Source organism: Gymnodraco acuticeps, unplaced genomic scaffold (assembly GCF_902827175.1).
Source record: "Gymnodraco acuticeps unplaced genomic scaffold, fGymAcu1.1, whole genome shotgun sequence".
Taxonomy (NCBI): domain Eukaryota; kingdom Metazoa; phylum Chordata; class Actinopteri; order Perciformes; family Bathydraconidae; genus Gymnodraco; species Gymnodraco acuticeps.
In genome coordinates this window covers 312,701-319,009 of record NW_022990941.1, presented here as the reverse complement: position 1 = coordinate 319,009, position 6,309 = coordinate 312,701, and positions in this window count along the sequence as shown.

Below are 6,309 nucleotides of genomic sequence, written 5' to 3'. Positions count from 1 at the left end.
AGCATTTCACATTGGACGGAAAGGGTATTGCTTTAGGCCCGCAGTGGTTTTCAAACTGTGGGGCGCGACCCCTGGTGGGTCGCGGAGGTACTGCAGGGGGTCGCGGGAAGATTTGTTTATTTGTTTATTTTCTCCTTTTAGCTTTGTGAAGCACCTTGAGATGACGTTGTTTTTAAAGTGCACCTATATACATCAAATGTATTGTTATTATTATTATTATTCAATTGTAAACAAACACTGCTCGAAAATATCTCATTGGTCAGAGAGCTGTGGGCTAATGCTGCCTTTTGCAACATCCTACTTGTGTGAGGCTTTTTCTGCTGTTGCTGCCTACCCATCAAAACGAAATACAGATCAAAGCTGAACATTGAGAATGAACTGAGTGGCAGTCTCAAAACAACAGCCCTGGTTTGAGAAGATCTTCAAGGGAAAGCAAGCACACACAAGTAATTGATAAGCTAGTGTGGAATAGGAATGGTAAAGTGATGTGATCGTTTGCAACCTGCAGTAGAAATAGTAGTTAATTAATATATTTTCCTTAAATAAATTTGAATTAAAAAATTTACTACTCAGGGAAGAAGGCCAACCAGTTTTAATTAGGCCAAATTAATTCACAGTATCTATTACAAGCACTTTTGTGCATGTGTAATCCATAATAAAATATAAAAATGATAGTTGGATCTTTGTATCTTCTTATTATTAGCAGAGAAAATGTAATGTTTTGACAACAATATACAATTAATCCTACCAATATAGATGGGAACCGGGTTGGGGGGTCCCGAAAATATTTCCAATACCCAAGGGGGTCCCGACTGAAAAAGTTTGGGAACCACTCAGGGTCGGCGTCATGGGGGGTCATTTGCGGGCCAAGCCTTGCCACTTTGCCGTTTAAAAAAAAAAAACATATAAGTGAAAGCGTTTCCACTAAAGGTTTTTTGTGTGAAATACGTCAGAAATAAAGAATACAACATTTAAAACACAGCCTGAGCTGTGCTCACTGCTGCTCTCTGATTGGTGTGTTGCTTGACCAATGACCCCCGACCTTTGTTTTGTTATCATTACGTGGCTGTGTGTTTAGATGAAAGCCCGGTGGCGATCTGTTCATCTGTTACACTGATTATACAGTAAAGCCATCGAAAATAATACGATATACAGTATACTTCTGGGTCTCTGTGTTTCATTCAAGCTCGGCTCTGTGTGTGTGTGTGTGTGTGTGTGTGTGTGTGGCACGAGCGCATTTTGTGAGTGCGCAAGGGGTAACGTGGAATGTTGATGTTAGCATGATCTGGTTAGCTAGCTATGCTAACGGTTATAAAGAGCTGTTTCTACACCAAGGTGGAGGAGAGTCCTCTCCTGTCAGACTGAGAGGATCGTATAACCTCAGCTCAGTGAGGTAAGGACTCTCTCAGTGTTTAGATAGTTAACTTTAGTGTAGGTTATCTCAGTGGGTCTCAAACGGTTTGGTCACCATTTATGTAAACAAGTATTTACATATCATTATAGTTATTAAAGAATAAGAGAATAAATAAAAAACAGGTATGAAATACTATAGGACAGTAACACAAGAATACAGTTTAAAAGGGGAGTGATTAGTAAAATATCCATAAAGAAAAAGTAAATCTGTGTACAGTTCTGTTTCATATGGATGCTGAGAGATGTAGACTATCCATAGATCTCTTCATTTTGCTCTCAAAGTGCACCAGATTGATGCTTTTAACTTCAATATTTTTAAAATAATCTTCCCGGGGGAGCATGCCCCCAGACCATCCTAGAGGACGTTAGGTCCACCCCCACCTAAAACATGTTCACATGGATAGGATACTAAATACATTTACACACTTTTTGTATGGTGGCCTATGTCCATATGTTTCTGTTTTGGTGGTCGTGCCACAACCGTGCATGTATGCACAAGTCATAGGTGCGCTATACAATAGCACTACACCCCTGCAATGTGTGTGAAAAACAATATACTTTACAGCATGTTTTTTGAAGTTGCGTTGGTGTTTGTGTGTTGGTTGTTGACGGCAGTGTTGGTTGTTGACGGCAGTGTGTGCCCCCCCTTTGTAAATGATTGCCCCCCCCCATTCGATTTGTTCTAGAGCCGACCCTGGAACCACTGCTTTAGGGAGAACATGTGTTGTTTGTGATTGGACAGAGCCAGCCAGAGAAGCACTGCTGTGATTGGTTGTTTTTGCTGCCAGTCAAGAAATGACGCTGCGTGATTAGTCAGCACTCGACAGCGCAACATGTCCCAACCTATGGTCCCAACCATAGACTGTATATGGTCCCAACACATCAGCCGTTAGCTGTTAGCACACACTCAGAGCTCACAGCTCCTCATATCTGTTCAGAAACTGGACAGCGATTACCATCTTGATCAGCAAAACGCCTCACAAACTTACTAAGATTTAAAGCTATGGTGCATTTTGATTCAATGCTGAGTACAGCCTGAAGAACATATCGAGGATTAAAAAACTAATGTGACAACAGGACTTAGAAAAGCTTGTCCATGCTTTTATCTTTAGTAGACTCACTCAACTACTGCAATAGTGTATTCACAGGGCTGACAAAAAAAGTGCTATATAAATTAACTTGCCTTGCTTTGCCTTGCCTTGCAGCCAAACTTGACAGGCTCTTCTCTGTCATTGTAGACTGCAAATACCTCATTCCTTCCGTCTACTTGGATCCGAAATGCTTCTCGTTTTGCGCTGTCCCCCTGTTCAAATGAGATCGCCGCCAATCATATTTCCAGGCTCGCGCCAGGGCCGGGGGAGGGGTTACAAGCAGGTTACAAGCTATGGTTACAAGGCGCGTCTTGTGCTGCATTCAATTGCACTCGGACATTAGAGATTTTCTCTCATAAATGTCCGATGAGCCACAACTTTTCTTTCAAAACAAAGCTGCCAACTGGGGTGGCAGCTTTGCCAACTGGGGTGGCACCCCGTAGAACCGCCACTGGCTGACAGCCGCGGTGAAACTCCAGCGATTAGAGCGATGCGAATATTGGATAGTCTACCATAGTATTTACATGGAGATAAGCCTCTTAAAAACCATGAATTAATTAATTGACAAGTGTGCAGACAAGAAAGCAGGCGAAAAACCTTTTAAAATGCGTGTTTTCTGAATGGAGATCGGATCGATCAGGCTAAACTAACCTGTAGCTGCCCCGTCCACACTCACAACAACGTCATACAGACATAAATAAAGCAGTGACTGTATTCGCCATGACATAGACAGTCTGTGGTTTGTACATCTTTAACTTTTGTCAAGTTTCTGAACAGATATGAGGAGCTGTGAGTTCTGAGTGTGTGCTAACGGCTGATGTATTGGGACATGTTGTGCTGTCGGGTGCTGACCAATCACAAAGCGTAATTTCTTGACTGGCAGCAAAAACAACCAATCACAGCAGTGCTTCTCTGGCTGGCTCTGTCCAATCACAAACAAGAAGTGTTCTCCCTAAAGCAGAGTGGGCCCTGGGGGGCGCAGAGGCATGCCAGGGGGGGCGCGAGAGACCAGGAGGAAAAATGGATATATCAAAAAAATAAATAAATCATAATTTGAAAAATTATTGATTCGAAAATAATATGATGCAGTACTATTACGTCTGGGTCTCTGTGTTTCATTAAAGCTCGGCTGTGTGTGTGTGTGGAACGAGCCATTTTGTGTGCGCGAGAGAGAGAGAGAAAGAGAGAGCGCACCGGTACCGGAGATTGTTGTTGTTAGCTTCTGGTGCTAGCGAGCTACGCTAACGGATATAAGGAGTTTTTTCAACAACAAAGTGGAGGAGAGTCCTCTCCTGTCAGACTGAGAGACTCAGTGAACTAAAGGACTCTCTCAGTGTTATCTCAGTGGGTCTCAAACGTTTTGGTCACCATTAATGTAAACAATTATTTCCGAGGCACACATTTATATGATCATTATAGTTATAAAAAAATAAGAGAATAAATGAAAAACAGCTATGAAATACTATATGACAGTAAAACAAAAATAAAGTTTAAAAGGGTGATTTGTAAAATATCCATAAAGAAAAAGTAAATCTGTTTACAGTTCTGTTTCAAATGGGTGTTGAGAGATGTATCCATAGATCTCTTCATTTTGCTCTCAAAGTGCACCAGATTGATGCATTTAACTTCAATATTTAAAAATAAATCTTCCCGGGGGAGCTTGCCCCCGGACCCCCCTATGTGAGGTCCACACACCACCTATAAAAATAGCACTTGACCCCTGCTTACACCTATATGCCGTGAGCTGATTATTGAGCCTTCATTGTAACAGTTGCGGGTACATTGTGTATATGCGTGGGGATTGTTGCAGTAGAAAATGCAACTGTAGCGACCAGTACATTAATGGCAAACCCTAAATGTTTGAGCACCCTCTATGAAACGTCAAGCTACCCCACAGCACCCCCAAAATAAATCTCTGGCGCCGCCACTGAGCCTGACGGGGCCCGACTTTTTTTTTTCTCCAAAGGGGGGGCCTGACAGAAAAAGTTTGAGAACCACTGCCCTAAAGAAATACCCTTTCCGTCCAATGTGAAACGCTGTGGCATTTTGTGAAACGCTGCGGTGTTTTGTGAAATGCTGTAGTGTTTTGTGAAATGCTGTAGTGTTTTGTGAAATGCTGTAGTGTTTTGCACTTCAGGGCCACCGTACAAACCTTTACAAAAAACAACAGATAACCTTAGGGAATGTTTCTAGCAGGTTATACCATTTCAGATTTAAAAAGAAAAGTGAAATACTCCATGACTTGAACGGAGTCCTGGGGCGACAACAAATACTCCTGGGCCCCACTGACCTTTGAACCTGGTTGTATGCCCTGTTGCCCTGTTCCTGGCAGTACATGTAGCAGCAGAACACACATCAGCTTCTTAGTTAAGCCTAGAAAACAACCAGTGCTCCCAGTGTGTCAGTTTTGTTATTCTGAACTTTTGTTCTAGAATAACAGACCATGTGAGCTAAATATTAACTAAATGTATAAAAGTCCTATGACAAAACGTTATTTTCCCTGCCTCAAACCAATTGCACTGTGATAAACTAACATGGTTATAATCACAATCACACTCCTGGCCTTGACAAAGGGAAATAATATTTGCAGAAAGTCATTTAACTCAGTGTCTTTCAAAGCCATGCTCTACATGTGAGTCAGTGACATCAGCAGAGGATCTTATAAAAGGAAAACTCTTTATTTCTCTAAGGCAAACTCTGAGTATCTGAGAATACTATCAATTAGTAGTTTGATTAGCATTTATCAATACCTATAGTTGTAACAAATAAAGTTAATAACTCAAAATCTAATTTTGGAAATGTTCACTTAAAGGTGGGGTAGGCAATTTTGGAGAAACCAGCTCGAGTGCGCTAGAATTTGAAAATACACAGCCGGAAAAAATCTGCCACTTCCTTACAGAGCCCCTCCTCCAACACACACGAACGCGCACATGACCAATGAGGGCACGAGATAAGTTTGTGCACAGAATTTTTTTATGGATTTTTTGTCAAAGCACTTAAGATATTCATTGCTATCGGGATGTTAAGAGCATTCCATGGAATATAACAAAAAGTGTATCTCGAGCCGGTTTCTCAAACTTACCTACCCCACCTTTGAGCCATGTTTAACTGAAAATGTGTATGCAAATGTTCCTATATAGTTGGACACTTGCAGCCACTCCTAAATGTTGCAGATGTCATAAAGTTAAAACTTGTAATAGAGATCTATCTACCTTTTCCTCATCTGCAGATTAGGTCTTACAAAAATAGAGAAAACATGTTAAATAAGTCAAAAGTTTGAACTTGTTTTGGACACTGCCAAGAACATAGCATTTTCTTCACCAGAAGAGGTCCCTGTTGTACCTTAAATCTGCACAATGCTGCATGCCTCTTACATTCTGCATTAGAGAAAGGAGCACGTATAACTGATGTTTATAAAGCCCCTGGGTGAATGTACATCATAATATCAGTGTGTGTACTTCAAACCCCTGTGTTTTATTGATTGCTGAACTGCTGTGACTGACACAGGTTAGAGGCACTGTTGATATACACTCTTTATTGATTGTATTCACTCATCCTTTACAATTATGGGTAGGATATATACAGCACCACTGATGATTAATGTTTAGTTAACTTTTTGTTTTCTCTAAATACTTAAAGAAGTTGTAAGTCTTGACAATGGTTTTACAGGGATAGATTCCCCAACATTCATAACCAGAATGCTACACACAATACACATTTAACATTTACCCATACCCTGCAGATCTGTGTTCTGATGCCAATCTGTAGGCAGCCTGGGCAACAATAAAGTGTATGAACTGCAGGT